This window comes from Gadus morhua, chromosome 2 (assembly GCF_902167405.1).
Source record: "Gadus morhua chromosome 2, gadMor3.0, whole genome shotgun sequence".
Taxonomy (NCBI): domain Eukaryota; kingdom Metazoa; phylum Chordata; class Actinopteri; order Gadiformes; family Gadidae; genus Gadus; species Gadus morhua.
The window spans coordinates 14,392,996-14,415,832 of NC_044049.1; the positions used below are offsets into that span (position 1 = coordinate 14,392,996).

The 22,837-nt window shown below is 43.2% G+C and overlaps 2 long non-coding RNA genes across 2 annotated transcripts; both read left to right on the top strand.

The window, feature by feature from the left end:
- The first annotated feature begins 20,453 nt into the window (after window positions 1-20,453).
- LOC115558604 (uncharacterized) lies at window positions 20,454-21,256 on the top strand. The gene is made up of 3 exons (XR_003979354.1): window positions 20,454-20,686; window positions 20,840-20,924; window positions 21,029-21,256. It is a non-coding gene; the product is annotated as an uncharacterized LOC115558604 (long non-coding RNA).
- Window positions 21,257-21,935: 679 nt separating this feature from the next.
- On the top strand, window positions 21,936-22,775 carry LOC115539359 (uncharacterized). Its single transcript, XR_003975845.1, has 4 exons — window positions 21,936-22,064; window positions 22,181-22,317; window positions 22,428-22,521; window positions 22,662-22,775. It is a non-coding gene; the product is annotated as an uncharacterized LOC115539359 (long non-coding RNA).
- Window positions 22,776-22,837: the final 62 nt, after the last annotated feature.

Consider the following 22,837-nt stretch of genomic DNA (forward strand, 5'->3'; position numbering starts at 1 on the left):
AAACACAAAAGTACATTAAATCAGGCAAAAGGTAAGTATATTAAATTAGGCAAAAAGTATTTAAACAGAAAATAAGGCAATGAACGCCAGAAAGCCATTTCTACTTTTAAATTAACCTGTTAAGCATTTCAATTAGTACAACTCAGTCCAGTAAAGAGACCTGGGCTTACCGGTAGCCTCTTTGATCTTTTCCCCTTTCCCATGGGTTTTAACTCTGTGCTTGTCTGAGGCCACGTTTATACGTAGCAGGGTATTTATAGAAACTAATATTTCCCCCCCTCCGTTTTCAAAATAACATTGTGCACACAGCATTGTTTTCAAAAAAGTTGTCGTTTACATCAAAACGCATAAATACGCCGTCGAGCGCCAACTATGCCAAACCTACGGTCGGCAGTTTAGTAGAGCTTAGATCGGGCCCAGAAAATCAAGCCCGACCCGGCCCGAGCCCGTGCACGTTCGGTCCGAGGCCTGCCCGACACATTAACCGTAATCATGAGCCCGAGCCCGATTTCAACCCGACTTTTTTTTTTAATACATAGGCCTATGTAACTTTGTACACATTTGTTACTAGGCCTAGGCCTACTCTGCTAAATATATATGTAAGGGATAATGTATAGAACGCCGGTCATTATCGGGAAAATAAGCCCCGACAGGGCGAACCGTATACCGACCGACGCGCAGCGACGGTGTCTTGCTTCGCGCTGAAGGGGCTTATTTTCGACAATGACCAGCGACGTTCTATACATTATCCCGCTTATCACACGGCTACTTGCCAAAACGAAAAATTAACTTCACATGGTTTTTTTTTTTTTCTTTTTACAATTTATTCGTTACCAGCATTTGTAGTGTTGATCAGCAGAGAAATAATTTGTCCGCAAAGACGGTGTCGTCGCTTAGCAACGGAAGACGCTGGGCTTGACAAGTCAACGGACTACTACCCATGCAAGTGAACGGAGCGTTCCACGGCATTGAGAAGACCCGTGTAATAAAGGCCTATAATATTTCTGTTTATGGCATAGATTTCTTCTCAGATTAGGCCAATAAACCAATGATAAAAATAATTAAAAAACTCGTCGATCAAAGGCCCGGCCCGAGGATAGTGGTGGGAAATATTGTCCCGACCCGGCCTGCGGGTCGGGCTCGGGCAAAGAATCTAAACTCTAGTAGGGAGAAGGTTAAAGCCATGCAAGCCAATCAGAATCCTCAGAATCAACAACAACGAATAACACGAGCGTCTTCCTGTAACAAACAAACTGTAAACATAGGGCGCTCATATGACGCTAAGCATTTCCTGGCGCATAATGTGACGCTTCAGAACCTAAAACCCCGTTTCTCCCCGTTGACACGACAACACATAACCGGCGTTTTCAGAAATCTCCACTTTTGCCAGAGTTTTTAGAAATGATCGTTTTCTGTGACAAAAACTGCGTTTTCGTGTAAATGAGAGGCCAAACTGCGTAGAAATAACTGCGTTTTCCCTTCGTGTAAATGGGGCCTGAGAGCTCTTCCTTCTGCTGCCGCGTTGCAAACAACTGAACAAACACGTCTCTTCCCTTGTCTCTGGCACTCGCTGCTCATTTAGACCAATTGCATCCACCTGTTCGCTCGCTGATGCGCGCATGCGCAGTAAGGCCATCACGTGCACCCACTCGCAGGCAGACTTCCCTGGTAGATCGCCGCTGTTGCGCGCATGCGCAGTAAGGCCATCACGTGCACCCACTCGCAGGCAGACTTCCCGGTAGATCGCCGCAACAGTCATAAACAGGCTGTTAGCCAAGATTAGGTATGGGGATTCTATAGGGTTAGGCTTCACAATGTTCTGACCTTAAGCCACCGTGGTATTTTTAATTTTGATAATTTTGACCGCATTTTATAAACACTGATGGAATCACAGTGTTCAATTACACTCAAGCATCACACTATCCCTTTTTACAACTGTTTATAGTTACAAATTAGGTACTATTGAGATGTTCATAAATTTAAACCATCATTAATCCATACATTTTCATTATGCTCTTCAAAAATACACCCCATGATTTGTTTTGTTTGGTATGTTTTTAAAAAGAACATACCAAAGATCTGGGAATCATTGTGGATGACTCAAAAAGGAGGCGGTCAAAACAGGTATTTCCTGCCATTTACTAACAGATGAGTACATTTTGATGTGTATATGAAGCTCTAAATTATGTGGCTCTTCATTAACTAGTTTTTGATAAATGTAGCCTTTATATGCCATGTCCCTCATCTAATGTTCTTGCAATAAAAGTCCAATGTATCAACGCATGCATGACACACAGTATAGTAAATGATGACCGATGTTACTAAACAGAATCTTTTACTTTTCTTTTTTCCAAGACCCCTAAATATATGGAAATGTCCCTTGACGAATCCGATAACACAGACTATAGTGATCTCGACTATGTCCCAGACTCTGAAGCAGGATGTTACTCTGAGACTGAGGATGAAACACCACAGCATCCAGTTACAAAAAAGCCCATGCGCTCTCTGCAATATCCAATTTTATCGATTATCGATTCGGTAAGCAGCCCAATCAAAGTATTGGCTCCGTCAAATGCCGAAACTCGCAGAGTGTACAACAAAATAAACTGTCTCTTTTGCCTTAAGCCCACTTCCAAATTTGCACGACACCTGGAAGCTGTACATGGAAACGAAGCAGAGGTTGCCTTAGCGTTTCAGCATCCGAAAAATTCCAAAGAGAGACGCAAAAAATAGGACATTCCAAGAAGAAACTTTGCCCACAATGCTGCTGTTTTTAGAAAGGGAGCCGGAAAGCTGCAGGCCTGCTACAGACCACGAGAGAGTAGACGTGCCTCTGATTTTATTCACTGCTTTCACTGTCAAGGACTCTACTCCAAGTAAACTTTGTGGAAGCACATGAAAATCTGCCCAGCGAAAAAAGAAACAGGTGATGAACCCACTATTGGAAAGAAAAGGGTCAGATCCAAATGTGCCCTTAAAACTGCTGTTGTGCAAGAGATCAGTGAAGGCTTGAAGGCGGTTATTTCCTGCATGACATATGATCAGGTCACTCAGAGAATCCAAAATGACCCACTTCTCTTACAATTTGGACAACACCTTTTTGATCTTAACGGTTCTAAAAAGCACAGGCATGACTACATAAGGCAAATACTTTGAGAAGTTGGGCGACTATTACTCGTCGCTCAGAAGAATTGTCCTATCCGGAAACTTAACTCATCTGATATCTGCGGTGAGATAACTGGCAGGGTACAACCCAGAGAATAACAAGTTCTGCACACCATCCTTAGCCCTGAAAATTGGCAACAGTCTGGGAATAATTGCTGAGCTTAACCCTTGTGGAATTCGCTAGAGAATTCAAGACTATTAAACAAATCAGATGGAAAGGATTCATTACCAGAGGTGCAACCACTACTCTGAAAGAGTCGAAGTGGAATGCTCCACAGATTATACCTCTTACCGAAGATGTCAAATGTGTGGACGCCCACATGAAGAATATAAAAATCCTTGCTGAAAAAATCCTGAGAATGCGTCCCTCTGCATTTAACTATGCAAAACTTGCCAAAGTGACGCTTGCTCAGCTGATCATTTTCAACCGAAGAAGAGAAGGAGAGGTGTCAAGAATGGAGTTGGAGGCCACTTTCAAAGCAAGGAAAAAGTCAGAACTCAATGAAGACATTGCCGTATGTCTTACCCAACTAGAGAACAAGATGTGTGATTTCTTTACCAGAGTAGAAATCAGGGGAAAACGAGGAAGAGCAGTCCCTGTGCTCCTTAAACCATCAATGGTCTTGGCTATGGAGCTTCTAGCTGACACTCGAGAGATTTCTATGTCAAATGAGTCCCTAAGGAGAACATCTACATGTTCGCTAGACCAGGAGCATCATCATCTTACAGAGGTGGACAATGCATCCATAAGTTTGCAAGGGAGAGTGGTGCCAAACATCCCGAGGTCTTAACCTCAACAAGGCTCCGGAAGCACATTGCAACAATGTCTCAGGTACTTAATCTTCAAGAAAATGAAGCAGACCATTGCTGACATTCTGGGTCATGACATTCGCGTGCACAGGCAGTATTACCTTCTGCCACAGGGAACACTTCAGCTCGCCAAATTGAGCAAATTGCTTTTGGCAGTGGAGAAGGGGACGCTCTCACAGTATAATGGTCAAACCCTTGATGACATCGAGATTGACCCTGAAGGTATGGATACATGTATTTATATTATTTTGTGTAATATAGACAAGTAAGATACATTAAGCTCAGATGATGGCCATTGATAATGCCCATCGGGAAGTGAATATGAACTGAGACGTTCAGGACTTTTACCAGTTGTGAATTGGTCTGGCAATGCTACTGATGTATCACATTCATATACACAATAATTGTGATTTAATGTGAACTGAAGTAATTTGGGCAATCCATTCAGAATGGACTTGTTTGATATTTTGTTGAGGCTGTGCCGTTTTTTCTTTCTTTCATTTTGTCCTCAGAAACAGTTGATTCCTCACAAGATAAGGACGTGTCAAGTGATGAGGATGAGACTGTTCAACCTACAACCGAGGCCACAGGAAAAGACATCCATGACGACACGGATGAAGACGACCATGAGACATCAGAGAACATTAGCCGAGTTTGGCTGGTGACAGGTGACACACGCACACGCAAAATACTAGGAGAGCTATTGTTTTTCTGAAGTGATTTACAAACATATTTAAGCACATTTGTAACATTGGAACCAAGAAGAACAAGGAGGACATTGATGAAATTAAAAAGTCGCTTGACTTTTTGACAGAGGAGATGTCGGTTGTGAGTAAACAGCAAAAAATGATCATGGAGCTGGTTGCGGAAGTGAAGACGCTGCGGATCCAGAACGCCGAGAAGGACAAACGACTCGACTTTTTGGAGAGCAGGGTCCAAGCTTTGGAGCAATACAGCAGGATCAATGATGTGATTGTGTCTGGTCTCCACATAAAACCACATTGGATCACTATGAGCACAACACAATGGACTTGGAATTGGATATTGACCCAGATATTAATTTCTTTTCCAACATTAATAACTCTTGTAAATACTACACTACTGAACAGTATAATCACAACTTCAAAGCAGATGGGAAGTTATCTATTATTCACATTAACAGTAGAAGTCTATATGCAAACTTTAAATCCATCAAGAACTATTTGTACTCATTCTCACAACCATTCAATATCATTGCAATCTCTGAAACCTGGTTCAACAAGGAAAGGGAAATGGACTGTGAGATGGATGGCTATGAACTTACTTATAAAAACAGACTTAACAAGGGTGGAGGAGGAGTAGCAATTTATGTGGATACAAACTTCAATTTCAAGATTGTAGAGGCTATGTCACAGGTGGTTGATAACCTTCTCGAATGCATTACAATTGAGATCTGCATGGAAAACAAAAAAAATATGCTAATCAGTTGTGTATATAGGGCGCCCGATTCAAGTATTGATACTTTTAAGGACTGGATGGGAGGCATGTTCTCAGGAATAGGTAATAAAAATGTATTTATATGTGGAGATACCAACATAGATCTATTGAAACATAGCAATCATAAAAATACAGAGGATTTTATAAATACAATACACAGTATGTGCATACTTCCTTCGATCACTAGACCCAGTAGAATCACAACTCATAGTGCCTCTCTCATAGACAACATATTTACCAATGTAATTGATAACAAAATAAGTGGGTTATTAGTCTGCGATATTACCGACCACCTGCCAGTGTTTACGGTAATTGATTATGTTTATTTATTATTAAGACTAGGACAGAAAAACAAAAAATATTTAGACGAATCAAGACAGACAAATCAATTAATATGTTAATACAGGATCTAGTATCACAGAACTGGGACATGATTTATAATGAAAAAGATGTGGACGGTGCTTATAATATATTTTTGGAGATATTTAAGGCAAAGTATGATAAACATTGTCCAATCAATGAATACAACAAAAAAAGAGCACATGATAACTGTCCATGGTTAACGAAAGGTTTGCAAAATGCTTGTAAAAAGAAAAATGCATTATACAGGAATTATATTAGACAGAGAACCAAAGAAGCAGAGGATAAATATAAAAATAAGTTAATCAGTATTATAAGGATAAGTAGGAAAGAATACTATAAGAATAAACTAGATCGTAATAAAGATAACATAAAAGGGATATGGAACATTTTAAATAGCATAATAAGAGATGGTGTCAAACAAAACAGCTTACCTAAATAATTCAAAGAAGATGATATTGAAAATTACAATATGGAGGAGGTGGCAGATCGCTTCAATAACTTTTTTTTGTTAATGTAGGCCCTGATCTAGAGAGCAAAATTATGGATCGAGGGGTTGAAGGGAAGCATATGGGGGATCTGGTGAACAGAAATCCATGCTCAATGTTCCTTGAGAGAGTCGAAGAGAAGGAAATATTGGACATAGTAAAAAACTGTAAAAATAAACAATCAACAGATTTGAATGATATTGACACGTCACTGGTCAAACTGGTCATTGAGGGGATTTCTAAGCCACTTACTCACATATGCAATTTATCATTTCAAACCGGTTCATTTCCAAATCAAATGAAAATAGCAAAGGTCATTCCACTGTATAAAAATGGGAGCAAACACCTCTTCACAAACTACAGACCTGTCTCACTACTGCCTCAATTTTCAAAAATACTGGAGAAACCATTTAATAGCAGATTAGATTAATTTCTGGAAAGACATAATGTACTCTCAGAGAGTCAATATGGTTTTAGAACTAAAAGATCAACTTCTCAGGCATTGATGGAATCCATTGAAAGAATCACAGACGCAATTGATAATCATCAATATGCAATTGGCATCTTCATTGACCTTAGAAAAGCTTTTGACACCATCAATCACAATATATTAATTAATAAACTGGAGAAAATTGGTATAAGAGGCATGGCAATAAACTGGATAAAAAGCTATTTGGACAGACGGAAACAGTTTGTGAAGCTGGGTAACCATAGCTCAAATTGCTTTGACATTGCTTGTGGAGTCCCCCAGGGGTCAGTATTGGGACCAAAACTTTTTATACTGTACATAAATGATATTTGCCAAGTATCCAAGTTGCTGTATATGGTACTTTTCGCAGATGACACTAATGAATTTTGCTCTGGTGATGATCTAGATACATTACAAAAGAACATAAATGAAGAGTTGTACAAACTGAAATTATGGTTTGACTGGAACAAATTATCTTTAAATGTGAGCAAGACCAAGTGTATGTTCTTTGGAAGGTTCAGGTTAAACACACAGTTAAAGATAGAAATTGATGTCGATTGAAAGTAGGGTGAAAAGGGTGCTGGCGAGCATCCCCCGGAGTCGTTGTGTCGTGTACCTGGACGATTTGTTGGTGCACGCCCGCGACTTTAGGGGAGCGCTGGCGAACCTGCGGGAGGTTCTTGGGGCCATCCGCCGGGCCGGGTTGCGGCTGAACCCTGCCAAGTGTTCCCTGCTGGCCAGGGAAACGCTGTTCTTGGGGCACGTGGTGAACGAGCATGGCGTAGCCACTAACCCGGCCAAGGCAGCTGCAGTCCGGGACTGGCCGACCCCCACCAACGCCGGTGAACTGCAGAGTTTTCTGGGCCTGGCGGGGTACTACCGCCGGTTCGTCCAAGACTTTGCCACGGTCGCTAGCCCCCTCCACCGCTTAACCGAGGCAGGCCGGCCGTACGTCTGGGACGATGCCAGCGCCACGGCCTTCGCCCGACTCCAAGCGGTGCTCACCGAGGCCCCGGTCCTGGCGTACCCCGACGCTGGTCGCCCTTTCGTCCTCGACACCGATGCCAGTAACGTGGGGGTCGGTGCGGTCCTCTCCCAGGGGGTGGGAGAGGGGGAACGTCCCATCGCCTACTTCAGCCGCACTCTCAGTCGGGCGGAGCGCAATTACTGCGTGACCCGACGGGAGCTGTTGGCTGTGGTCCTGGCTGTGCGGCATTTCAGGCCGTACCTACATGGGAAGCGTTTCCTGGTCCGCACCGACCATGCGTCCCTCACGTGGCTCCTCAGTTTTAAGAACCCTGAGGGCCAGGTGGCTCGATGGCTGGAGATTCTGCAGGAATACGACTTCGAGATCCAGCATCGGGCGGGGCGTATCCACAACAACGCAGACGCACTCTCCCGGCGGCCCTGTGCGGTCCTGGTGTGTCGCTACTGCCTGCAACAGGAGGAGCGGGTCCACGAGTCTCCGATGGTGGCGGCTCTCCAGACCACCGAGGCTGACCAGACCGTCGGTGAGGCGGAGGGCTGGCTCCTGCTGACGGCGAGTCAGTTGGAGCAGCAGCAGCGGGCCGACGAGACCCTGGCGTTGGTGAGGGACTGGCTGGAGGCGGGGCAGCGCCCCAGCTGGCCGGAGGTGTCGGCACGAGGGCCTGAGGTGAAGGCCTACCACTCCCAGTGGGGATGCTTCCGGCTCCACAACGGGGTGGTCCACCGCAGCTGGCAGGACCCTAGGGGTAAGAAAAACATTCTGCAGCTGTTGGTGCCCCGTGCGCTTCGTCCCCAGGTGCTGCAGCTGGTCCACGGCTTGGTGGGAGCGGGGCACTACGGGAACGCCAAGACCCTGCATCGCCTGCGGGGGCGGTTCTACTGGCCGGGCTGTCGACGGGACGTGGAGTTGCATGTCCACTGCTGCGACACCTGTACGGCGCAGAAAGGGCCTGCCCAGCGTTCCCATGCCCCGCTCCAGCAGTACCTGGTGGGAGCACCGATGGAACGGGTGGGGGTCGACGTCCTGGGGCCGTTTCCAGTCACCGACTCCGGCAACCGCTACGTCCTCGTGGCCATGGACTACTTCACCAAATGGCCCGAGGCGTATGCGGTGCCGGATCAGAGCGCTGCCACCACCGCGGAGAGGCTGGTGGAGGAGATGTTTGCCCGTTTCGGGGTCCCTTCTGAGCTCTACAGCGACCAGGGGCGGAACTTTGAGGCCCAGGTCTTCGGGGAGGTCTGCCGGCGGCTGGGGGTGCGCAAGACCAGGACGACGCCGCTCCATCCCCAGAGTGACGGGTTGGTGGAGGGGTTTAACCGCACCCTGGCCACCCAGCTCGCCATCCTCACCAGCCAGCACCAGCGGGACTGGGACCGCCACCTGCCCTTGGCCCTGTGGTCCTATCGGACGGCAGTGCAGGAGTCCAGCCACTGCACACCGGCTGCCCTCATGTTCGGGCGGGAGCTCCGGACACCGGTGGACTTGGTGTTCGGGTCTCCGCCCGAGCCTGAGATCGCTGGGGGTGCGGCTATGGACTATTTCCGCAGGCTGAGGGATCGCCTGCTGGTGGTCCACGACTACACCCGCCAGGCTCAGGCTGCCTCAGGGGTGAGGCAGAAGAGGGGCTATGACACTCGCTGCCGGGGACGAGCGTTCACACCTGGGGACAGGGTGTGGGTGTACTGTCCCGTCAGAAAGAGGGGGGTCTGCCCTAAGCTGCGGAGCCACTGGCAGGGACCGGGGGAAATCCTCGACAGGGTGTCCGAGGTGGTGTACCGGCTGCGGATGCCGGGCGCCCGGGGGCGTGTGGTAGTGTTGCACCAGGACAGACTCTCGCCGTACCGCCCCCTCGCCCCGGTTGTTGCTGATGAGGGAACTCCTCGTGGTTCCCCTGCCGGCTCCCCGGATGGGGCCGTTGGCCCTGCGGCTGTCGCCCCTAGGGGGGCTCAGCGGCCGAACCGGCGGCGCCGGGCCCCTGAACACTTTAAGGACTATCTGTCGGGTGATGGGGTCGTCGGGGACGACTGACCCCTCAGATGGGAGCTGTGTAGCGACCAGCGTTCGCAACGGGTTCATTCACTTCCGGGTTCGTGCCGGGGATTCTGGGGGATTCCCGGCGCGCATGTTGTTGTGTTATTGGTGATGTTATTGTTGTTGTTCTGGGTCCGTTACTAGTTGTTGGGGTTATTAATAATCAGTGGGGTTAATGGGTTGGGATTGTTAATGGGTTGGGATTGTTCATTGTTGCATGTTGTTCTGTTGTTGTTGCCACCGCCACCGAGAATGACTTGTGTGTTAGTTAGGTGTGCTGTTCTATGTACGTGTGAATGAGTCAATAAAAGAGGGTGTTCTGTAGTCGAGCGGTGTATGAGGCACAGACCCCTAGTGGACAAAAGCCTGTCTCCCTGTTCTTCCTGGTCGGCGCTGGGGAAAAGGGGTTTTATTGTCTTTAGATAACTTGTTTATGTATTAGGTTAAGTGGGGTTAACGGGTTTGGGGTTCTTTATTGTTTGTGTGTTAATTGTGATGTGTAGTGTGATCGGGACCATTAGTGAGAGTGTTGTGTGTGTTGGTCAGGTGTGCCGTGTTTTCTGTTGTGTGTTTGAATAAAGGCAGCTCTCGGGGTCGTGCGGTGTATTGAGGCACGAGAGTTGCGCCGCCATTTAAACCTGGGCTCCCGTCTCGTCCTTCCCGCGCTGCTTGCCACAGTATGTTTTCATGTGAATAAACGTTGTGTCTCAAAGAGATATCGCCTTGCGTCACATTGATTTCCGAAGTCGCTGCTTTGCTTACAGAGAGGAAATAAAGAAGGAGGACGCGACAACACCACATCAGGCGACCGAAATGATAGAATGAGTGCATAACAGTGTTTTTGGCTAGTTTCAAGCAGTGGAGGGCAACACAACATTAGGTTTGGATTAACTGGATGTAAAGGCGTCTTATTTTTGGGATACGCGACCAATGCATGGTCATAACTACATGGAAAGTAGGGTCACAAGTTGATCTGGATGCCTTTCGTGTATTCAAGAAGTATTTGCGAATTCTATTATACTGCGGCGGCGAATTTCCCCAGTGGGTCAACGGCACAATTGAATGGAATTGCGGATTGTTATATTTTTTCCCCCCAATGGTATGAATTCGAATCCCATAATGTATCATATTTTAAACATTCATTTTCCATTTATTTCGGCTTAGAACGGTTCTACGTGACAAGTTTCTTCAAATTACACTCCAAAAACGAATGGGATTGTAATGTTTTTGACATTTTATTGAATAACAAATCAAAGAGGCATTCGCAAGGACAGCTACGTGGCTGGTCCCGATTTCGAACATCTGGCGTAGCCACGACAACAAGCGAAGCATTCGGCTGAGGGTCACCAGTTAAACCGGTCACGACTTGAACTGAAACACCGGTCAGAGATTCAACGATTCGGAAACGTGAACTGTGCACTGTAAGTTTTGTTTTCTGACGTTTACTAACTTCCTACATTAGTCAACATAATGACTTATGGTCAGTATCTTTTATTGTAAAGCAGGTTTGCTGTCTTGTAAAATCCTTCAGTTTATACTGTGAACATGCTAAAATGTTAGCTAGCAACAGCATCCTATTTTATGAAACTTTTATGAAATCATCGTCATTAACAGTTACCTGTTTAGCCGTAAACCGTCGACTAGAACATAAAGCAATTAAACTAATCAAAATGTTATAAAACAACTTTAAAATAATACAATTTAATTAAATATATATGGGATAGGGGGTGAGTCAGCGATTTTTTGGCTAGGTGATTGACACTGACAGGCTGACGCCATGATGATGGTCCTTTGAGACGACTATGGAACTCCTAAAAAAGCTAATTTCTTGTGGTTAAAACGTTATTCAGAGACAGTTTCCGAGGCTGTTCACTTTGTTGGAGCGGTATTTGTGCTTTCCCGAACATCAGGCACTAGGCTACCACATGAGCGGTTTTTCCTACAACGTCAGTGCGCACTAGACTGCCTGTCGATATGTTGCCGTTTCTGAATAAACTAGTAGACTATCAGGGATTTTAAACAGTTTGAAATGAAATTGTATATGTAATGTTTTTCTTATTAGTTGCTGGGAAATACGGCACGTTTTAAAGCCACAGATACTCCTACAGCCAGTGAAGACTCGGAGCAAGATGCCGTCGCTTCACTGGCTTCTCAGCCAAAATCTGTGCGTCACTTTGGCTCACAGTGTCACATAAGACCTCCTTATCGTTCATCAGGTAGTGTGACTTAACTCTTATATCTAGCTTTAGCTCTACATGTTCTTAGCCAACATATTCACTCTTTACATACTGTCACAATAATTAATTATCTATTTTATAGCTTTTGTTGTCTATAAGGCTGAAGGCAGCTCTCCGACAGAAGGAAGTGTTAGAAATGGCATGTCCTTTTCTACAAGAGCCTGCGGACGTAGAGCCTGCGGACGTAGAGGCTGCGATCCTCAGAGGGAATCTCCGTGAGGAACGATTATTAAGACGCCGGCTGGATATACTTTATTTTCCTCATAATATTCTTAACAAGCGCTATCGTTTTTCAGCGCAATCTATCATTTATTTAGACCACCTTCTCAGCCCCCATGTTAACTCTCAAACGCACCGGGGGCATGCTTTAAGTTTAAGTTTTTTTTTTAACGCAATTAACGCATTTGCAGAATGATCCGCCCCGTGCATCCCACCCGCTCTGTACTACAGTCACTTTAACGTTGTGGCTTTCCAATGATCAGAGTAGCTGACTAACCACGGACCTATAACTGCTGCAAGTCAAGAAACGCATATTAAGAATGCAAGGCAGAAAATACCCTGGTACTGCTTTTAACCAGATGCTTCTTCTCTACATGCACATGCTCAGCATAATCGTCTGCATTGTTCACTGGAGTAAAACCCTTTGAGTAAACTGTTCAACAAAATAACTTGTCCCACCACAGCCCGTGTTCTAATAAAGACAATCTACTTTTCTTTATTTCCTGATTTCTTTATTTCCTGAAAGCACAAAAAAAGTCATTCATATTGGGTATGTTTTTAGAGCAGGGAACAGTATCCCAGTACCTCACCCACCTTTGACTTATGTTCCAAAATTTGGATCTCCAAAGCATCCTTTTGCATCTTTTGCCTAAGGTGGTCCATTTCCAAGTCTGCTTTGTGTATTTGCTTTTCTAGATAGATTTTATATAAGTCTTTGACTGGAAGCTATAGGAATGCAAAAGATGAGATTGGATTTCACAGTGCCAAGTAGAGCGTTTCATTATAATTCCAGGGAGAATCTTACAGAGGTAAGCTGTGATTTAGAAGTGGATGGCCTCTCATTGGATTCGATTTCATCCTGTTTGAGAGAAAGAAGATGTCAGTTTTAAATTGTACAACGCTATCATCAACTTTAAGAGGTTATTTTTAAAAGGTGTTAACCTCAATAGGACTTTCCTCTTCCCTTTCGAATGCCGCAGACAATGTTTCTCCATCATCTTCCTGTAATGACATTAACGGTTGTGTTCAGCAATTACCAAGACATTATTAATAATCTGTGGAAGGTGAAGAATTGTTACAATTGCATGGAGGTTGGTGAGGGCATCTGGTTCAAGTGGGGCGATAACGCCATCAGTAACTGGAAGAAGATGATTAGACAGTGAAATTATTACTTGAGCCAGAATATTGCCCCATCTAATTTGCAACGCGCTGGGTTGCGTGTACATATTTAATTATTTTGAATAACCAACCTCTTATAAAGGCACTTCTATCCGGGGGGGTGGGGGGGGATCACCTGTTCTGAAACCGAAAACCCAGAGTTGCTTTTCAACCCTGAACTCTGAGTCAACCAACTCAGAGCGCAGGATTAAACTCAGAGTATGTTAAACCAGCTACCTGAAACAGGCCTCAGATATAACACCTCGCTTGTATACTTTTATATGTTACCGTTACGTGCCGTAGTGTGTTGGTTTTGGGCTTGTTTCGTTTTGTGTTTTATGTTCAGGCTTGCCCCGTACCGGTGACCGCCAGCAGCATAGGGCCAGCTTCTATTGGTCGCCAGTGAGGGTGCCGTGTGTTGTTTGCTGATCCTTGCCAAATCTTTGCATGTGTCCCGTCTTCACGTGTGGAGATCGCCTTCAGTTTATTTTTGTGGTTCCGAGTAGCTAAGTAACAGTATCCATTGCAGTGTTTTTTGGCTTAAATGTTTTAATTAATTAAGCTATTCATGACATTCATAGGTCAGACTCTCCTGGTCATTGTGCCAAGTATGGGACCTACACCGTGATTGAGGACCGCATCAACAGGGTTTTGGATCTTCAACTTGTCCAAGTAAATTACCATTAGTGGACACACAAATCAGTTGTTCTCTTTATGATGTGGCACACTTTCTTATATGACTGATTAATGTTTTTTTACAGAGCTCAGAGGTACCAAGCAGCAACTGGTGTGAGCTGGAGGGTTTGAAGCGAAACATAGCATTTCTCAAGGAGCAACACTTGCAAGTTTCAGCCCTTATTACCGACAGAAATCGCCAGGTAAAGACAAACAAGAAAGACATATGTATCAGTGTATCCATTATATGTTCCCCTACATACATTTTACAGTGGGCTGTTGATTTTGACACGCTGTAAGGAGCAAATGCTCAAAAAAGCCTTACTAATTTATTTATTTTTGTATAAATAAATTTTAACCAAGATGAACACTTGGTTAAAATAAAAACATAAAATTGTGTTTATGTCCTGAAATAGGCATAGGAAAAGCGCTAGATGCTGCTGCAAAGGAGAGGGGTTGTGAGGACCTTAAGCTGTGGAGGCCATCGATTGTCAACCACCTATATTAGACTGCAGCTTCCACACCTAATGGGGATCCAAATGTAATGGAGGCCAAGTGGCAAAGCATGGTGAACCATGTTCAGGACATCCATGAACATGACAGTCCTGGATTTCCCTCCTGTGCACATCTCCCTTTGGAGGGAGAAGCAAGGAACAAGCAGTGGCTGGAACCAGGTACAACATACTACTACATGTGTGGCTGAATATGATTAGAGGTCAAAGTTCTTGTTGGTGCGTTGTTAATTTGTGTTCCACAGCAATCCATCAATATACAGCCCCACGAAGAAAAAAAAATTAAGACACCAGTCTGGATTTTTCTTAAATCGTTATCCCTAAATTACTTATTGAAAATGCTCTAAATAACAATATTTTTATTGTTAATTTGGTATAAATGTGGTCATTAGTTTATATTATAGAATCAAAATGTTCATACTACTCAAACATGCCAATAAAGAGTAAAACAAGAGACACTGAACATTTGAAGTGGTCTCTTAATTTTTTCCGGAGCTGTATAACCCAGGGTGTGCTCACACATAAACAAAGTACTGTTCAAACCTGTGTGATACTGGAAGTAATTATATAATCATGCCTAATCAGTGTATGTAACTAATGAATATATGGACATCTATTAACATTGGAACACATGTTATGTTGTTGTTAATGCAGGATCAACTGTAGCTATTAAGTTGGAGAGTGTTACTACAAGAACAGCATTGTTGAAGGATGTTCGGCAGTTTACCCCACAGCATCAGACCTTTTCCCTGGAGGCCTTTCACTCGCTTACCCTCCACTTTGCACCTAAGCACCCTGGCTTCTCCTTCCTTGGGATGTACAGCAGGTAAATAGTGTGATATTGAAATGAGTATGGTACAGTGAGGCTGCAACTGCATTCATTTTAAACTGGTACTTGGATATAAGAGCAGCTTGTGAATTGCTTTTCCTACAGGCTTCTCTTGGCAGCCCTGCATTACAACCACAATGGAAGTCGAGAGGTTGCACGAACACATGACGGCGAGGTTCAATATGGAGTTCGTTACCCAAGGTTCCGCAAAGGAGGCTGGGTCGTCCGCCCCGTCAAGGAGAAGCCATCGTACGTTAAGCTGTTTTAGTTTTTTATTACTTACTTTTATTAAGTCCCTGAATGGGATCTAAACATTTGTTTTCTTTCTTCAGCTTATGCATCTGCCCTTATGGAGTCTCTGATTGAGGCCTACTCAAGGTCACCAAGGAGTCTACAAGACAGCTCAGCTGACTTGTCCTCCTCTGCACCTGCCCCCCTTTCCACATCCTTCCAGATGATCAGCAAGGATGAAGCTGTTGGCTTGTATCATGCACGACACGTTTTAACACAGGAAATTAGTGTTAGGAAACTAGGATCTTTTTATAGTTATTTTATTAAGGAATGTGGACAACTGAACATACTCGTGTGTGCTGGCCTGCAGAGTGGAATATACTGGGCACCGGTGTTCTGCCATTTTCTGCTCCCTCGTCAGAGTTTGCTACCGTAGTGCGACTCGATTAGCAGAGTCTATCAAATCATGCTACCCTATCAGAAAATGCTACCTTACGTCACAAGCGTAATTCATCTGTAAATCGCCTCTATAATGCTCCCGCTGCAGAATCCCGTTATTTTACACCACTACTCACCCTATAAGAATATGGGGAGCATATTTTGAAGCTTGTTTATGACGTCTTTATTGAAGATTTCAGTATGTGGCTAGACAAATTGCCCGTTATCAAATAATGCTCTGCAGAATCACAAAAACCATCAACCTGATCTAAATAACAGGGAAAATATGTTAACTTAAAAGCTTTGACACACACACACACACACACACACACACACACACACACACACACACACACACACACACACTGAATAAGTGGAAGATATTAAACTTTCCTCTTATTTTTATTTTATTTTACTAATTTATTTTACTCACGCATTGACTTGTTCAGCTATTTCCTGCCGAGCTCTCTCTCACGCTCAACATGTGATGGGCCTCTCTCTCACGCTCAACATGTGATGGGCCTATATTACAAGTACTAATACAAGTATGTGTGTAGAGTAGGGTTGCCATATTACCGATGTTACCGGTGTTGAGGCCAACACCGATTACTCTGTTGCGGGAGTTCTTTTTTTAGAAATAAAAAATTATAATTAAGAAAATAAAAAAATGTGTAAAATAGGCCACAATTCGGCTCTGTGCGGAAGAGAATTGTCAGACAAGTGCAAAACATACAGAGGAGGCCAACACCCAAATATCTGAAAATAGTAACATAAAAACATATTCAAAACCAATTCCAAAATCAAATAATTCAAATAATCAATGATCAAATATTCTCTATAATAAATCAAGCATATTCCATATCAAATACCGGTGCTTCAAATAATCAATGTCAATAAATCAAATAATCCATTAGCAAAATAAATGCAAATTAAACTTTATTACTGAATGCATTTAACCATAATTTACAACATAATGGAATTATCACCTCAGTGGATATTTAGCATCTCATGGAGAGCTGAGCACCCTGCTCAACACAGACAACGTCTTCTGGCAACAGAATACAGCAGACTGTTAGAATGACAGCAGCTCACCCCTTTTTTTCATGGCCCTCCCACTAGACAGGCCCAATCAACAGAAGGATTATAATACTGTGGCATTTTGCAAATCAACCATGAATAAACTCATCAAAAATACAGCATGCATGTTAAAGTTCATTTCATCTTGTAAATCAATGATTTTCACTAGTGCATTTAGGCTTGTCGCTCATTAATGTCCAATGTCAATGTCCAGTGTCCTCCTTTGACACAAGGGAAAATGGTTTGGCCCAAATTGGGCTAATCAGTGGCAGCAGGTGTTTCCTGACACCATATTTAAAGGCCTCAGCCCCACCCTGACTCTTTCAGTCTGCAGTACAGAGCCATGGTGAGAGGGAGAGATTGTTTGTGAGTGTTTGGTTGTTGCTTGAAGAAAGAGCTTGAATATACTATCCTGTATGCTTGAAGGTTTGCTGTTAATACAATATTATAAGCACATTGTGGATGGATTGTGTTATTTGAGGAAGACTGGTTGTAGTATGAGCCTGTTTTAGCTGGACTATTGTCTTAAAGAGGGTGCTACATTGCCTCCACACTTTGGGTCAAATAGTAACTGGTAGTGATGGGCAAATTAAGCTTTTATAAAGCATTGAACCAGTTGAGCCAATGTTTCGAAAATGGGTTCATTACTCGAAGCTTCAGTGACAGTGACCTCTGCTGGCGAAGTTCGAGGCTGCAGTGGATTCAACGTATCCCTGCTTTGAAAACTATTTGACGCACAAACAGCATGATCTTTTCACGAATAAACATTGATCTAAATACAGATGTCTAAATTGTTCTTAAAGGGATATGCCTAGCCTTCTGTCCAGATAGGCTAACTGATACTAAGGCTAAGGCTAGGATATAATTGAAACAGCATATAAAAACTTTCCCCCCAGGAATTGGATTCGAACCCGGATCCTCCACTCCACAGTCAGTGTGTTATCCCCTAGTCTACTCTAATCGATACCTTACGTTGTTCTATTACATACATACCGTAATATGCACAACTCCCGTAAACGATTGTAGCATCGATTGTGTTTTTTTTTTACATTAGATAATTAGGCGGTGACCAGCTGGCTTCGGACAAGGTTGGGTGTGCTTGAGTAACTCTAGGGGGTGATTATGTGGGATGGGGTTAGACACTCAAAGATTTGTATTGAGGTAGGCTGCCTTATGGATTGAGTCGGTTTCTTTTTTTTTTGCTCAAAGCTTCTCCACCGAGCCGCGGACCAGTCAAGTGATTCATTCAGGCAACGAAGCAGTTGCTGCTTCGGGTGTCACGTGGTTTTATTATGATACATTTATGAATAAGATACATCTTATCAAAATACAGATGTCTAAATTGTTCTTAAAAGGATAGACCAGCCTATGTCCAAATAGGCTAGTAGACTAGGATATTGAAACAGCATTTTATAAAAACCTATAACATATTGACTTATTCTTATTCTATTCATTCGTTTTTAAATGTTTTATTCATTTGCTTTTCTAATATGTATTGTATTTCAATATTGCCCCAGTAAAGCACTTTGAATGGCCTTGTGCCTGAATTGTGCTACATAAATAAAATTGCCATGCCCTATTCTTCGTACCGAGATTAGAACCCCGGTCTTTTGCACCAGAGTCGGTGTGTTATCCCCTACCCTAATCTTGTTGACACACTTGTTTTATTACATAAATACTCTTCGCAACTTCCGTACACGGTTGTTGCTCCGATTGTGTGTTGTTATTTTCTTTTTTTCATTAAATAATTAGGCGGTGACCTGGCTTCGGGCGAGGTGGTTAGGTGTGCTTGAGTAACTTTGAAAGGGGGTGATTATGTGGGATGGGGTTAGACACTCAAAGATTTGGTATTGGGGTAGGCTGCCTTCGTTTTTCAACGGCTTATGGATTGAATCGGTTTCTTTTTTTGCTCAAAGCTTCTCCACCGAGCCGCGGACCAGTCAAGTGATTCATTCAGGCAACGAACCAGTTGCTGCTTCGGACGTCAAATGTCACGTGATTTTTTTTGCTCTGAAGCAAGCTTCAAAGCAGTGCTTCTTGGGAGTTGTAGATCAGGGTTTGAAGCACGTATCAAAGCTTCAGTGTCACACTGCCATCACTAGTAACTGGTATGTTTTAGATTATTTGGAAAGATACACAGCCATCTGGTTGCATTATGACTTGTAGGGACAATAGTGTGACTTGTAAAGACAGCCGGTAACATTACTAGCCTATCGCCTTTATCAAGCATTTTCGCACGTCCTCCATAACTGCAAAATATTTTGTTCATGCAAGTGTTCCTCAAACCTCTACAGACGTTAGGACAACAATATACATTTCTTCTCTACAATTTCAGACACCTTGTGGAGAAGCATCGAACCCTGAGTCCAAGGAAGCGTACATACATACACAGTAAAAAATGGAGTGTCATTATTGCAGAGTAAACCTATTTTCCTCTGGATAGAGTAGTTATAATAATGCACAGAGTAAAATCGTCTAAATAGTAGTGTCAAAAGTGAGTTAAGTCCAACATGCACACAATGACCAAATCTACTCTACGTGGTGATGATTCCCCGCGAAAGTACTAGTCTGAACTGGAGCTCGAGCGGGCAGTGGCGCGTTGGAAATCGTCTCTCTCCCCACTAGCAGACCTATCGTGGTAAGTTTGTATGAATATTTGTAGGTTTTCACCATCTAGCTAGATATTTTTCCACTAACGACCAACTTTTTGCAATACATTGACGATGATAGACGATGGTAGGCGTATTAAGTTAAGTTAGGCATGCATAGATGTAGTTAGCTAATCAATATGCCTCACTGACTCCAAGTTCAGATGCATTCGACTGCAATACCACGTCAAGAACTTAGAAGTAATACAGTTGATAACGAAATTCATTTAAATGACACATTTCAGACTTGATTTACTTGTTAACACCGTGCAATGTATGGGTTAGTGATAATTGAAGTTGTTCGGCCGGGTGGGTGACGTTGGGTTAACGTACCAAAATGTTAGCAAGTTAGCTTGACAACGTGGTTTCTGCCCAAGTTGAAATAATTTGCAAGATGTTATGTTGTCGTGCTTGACTTGTGCCTGTCTGAAACCAGACATTGAGAGTAATTTCAACAATTGCTGAATGGCAAGAAAGTCATTAGAAAGACACAAGGTTATACTCTCAGCTAACAAGTTTATTAGCACCCCGTATATCAACCTATTGATACTGTAAGGAGATTTATTTTTGTGAATAATTGTGTAAAAGAAAATATGATTTCTATGATGGTTAATGATTTGATAAATATATTCTTTATATAATTATTTAGATTGGGGAACTACTTCTTCCTGTGTAGTTTGTATCCATAGGGTTCACCGTAGTTAGGTTGGGCGGAGTGATACGCCGCACACGAGGCTAGTTTCAAGTTTGTTACCGGCGACAAGGGTGCCACTTGTCTGTTTTCTTGAGCGGAGAATAAAACATATACAAGTTGCTCTGAAGAAGCTGTCCCCGTGCTGTTCTTACCCACGACCCCAAAAATAGACTTTATTAAGGTGACGCCAACTTACACCCAGCGTTACAATACCATAAGTCCGTGAGTGTTTATTAGACCATTACGTTTTCTAATAACTTTGCTCTGATTCTTCAGAGAATATTTTGATGGATATTAACAGTTATTCAACCTTCCTTAAATTTAAATTTAACAGAAAATGCTGCTGCGTGTCTCGTTTGGCGGAGTGCAGAAGTACATGAAGCTGCCTGAACTAACATTCGGTGATTTCTTGAGAGAAGGTTAGTCACTAAATTTGGATTGAAAGTAGCCTCATCAAGTGGTGGCATATTGCAATTGTTTCTCATCAGAACATTTTGTGCACTGTTTATTTATTTTACTCTAGTGAGTCTAAAATTTAACATTGCTGAAGACAGACGGTTGGACATGAAGGTTTATGACCAGTCTAACACAGAGGTCGACTCTGAGGTTTTTGAGGAGATCGTACAAGAGTTCCATGGACCTTTCCTAATTTCATTGGCCAATGAAGCACCTGGTAATTGCTGCCTACCTGCATAAGACTACACACACATCGTTGAAGTGGAAGTGTTGAACTATGTAATTGTGTTCTTATTTCCCAATGCTCAGGTAACCCTCAGTCCACGTCATCTCCATGCTCTATTGCAGGCCTATTCAACTAGCGGCCCGTGGGCCAAATGCGGCCCCTCTTACTTTTTTTCTGGCCCGCAAGAGGTTGCATGCAAAAAATAAATAAAATAAAGGAGAAACATAGTTGCATGCAAATCAGGTTTCTGTGTGTAGCCGGTGATACTAGCCAGTATCAGTACCCCACAATCAGGAACTGGCATCACTTATTCTGACAATGTGTGGCTCAACCGATACGTGTGAATCTAGCTTTTCTCATATGAATGCCATCAGAACAAGGGCACGTTGCTCCATGACCTCCATGAGAAGCTGCATGAGTGTCTCAGGATGAGCCAAACTAGGCAAACAAGGCAGTGCAATCTTTCTCACTGACTCACTGCCTCAAAATGTCTCATATGTACAGTAGTTCTGTTTTGTGATGATTCAAACAACATTGTTGAATTCTAAATACGTGTCCAAAATCCTTTATAATGATACGATTAAAAGTCCGACAAGTTTATTCCATGTAGTAGTATTATGTATATTAAGTTAACACTACCTTAAGTACGATTTATTTGTAGCGATTCATTCACGAAGTTTTACTCTGTGTGGCCCATGAACCCCCAGTGGTTTTCCTTTTCGGCCCACTCGTTAAGGAGGTTGAATAGCCCTGCTCTATTGCATCTGAAGACACAGTGATCCTCAACTTCTCGTTGTGTGACCCAGCTGAGGAGCCAGTTGCAGCCGAAGGAAGTCAACCTAAAAGGCCTTGCCGCATTAACTATGAAGCAAAAGCTGTGAGTTGTTTGTGTGTGGGGAGTTTGATTCACATGTTTAATTTGAGGTGCATCTTATTTGTTTCATAATTTCCAAGTATTTTTCAAAATACAATACTGCACATTTTATTTCTTAGCTGATTGAAAAAATCTTGACGACAAAGCCTGGAGGTGACCGTGTCATGGAGGAGTATGCGAAAACGAAATCATTTACAGATTCAACCAGAAGACAGCTCATCAACATACTTACTGCAGAGATGACGGAAACACATGGGTAAGTATGGATCAAATATGTTATCATGAGACATTGTTTAAACATAGCAATTATTGTTTAGATCATGTTGTTCAATGCTATCTATGAATGTTGATTATTGAATACACCAGGACATCGCCGCCCCGGAGTGTAAAAGTGATGTATGCACAGGGGATTGTCGCTCTGTTTCCATACCTTGAAGACCCATATTCACAGAATGGCTATGTAAGTAAAGGTTTTAAAATATATTTGCCCTTCGAACTGCTGAGATTTACATTTACATTTATGCATTTAGCAGACGCTTTTATCCAGAGCTCAGAGATCATATGAATGTATATATCACACTGTGCCTACATTATACATAGGAACATTACTACGATCCTGAAAGTGGTTCAGGCTACATTGCATGGCGGTTGAAGACAATTCAACGAAAAGCTGCTGAGGAAAGAGGTCCTGCAGTTAGTACATCTCCTAAAGTTAATATTTATCATGAGGTGGAATTATCAACCTGTGAAATGTGTTTAAAGGAGGATATGAAACT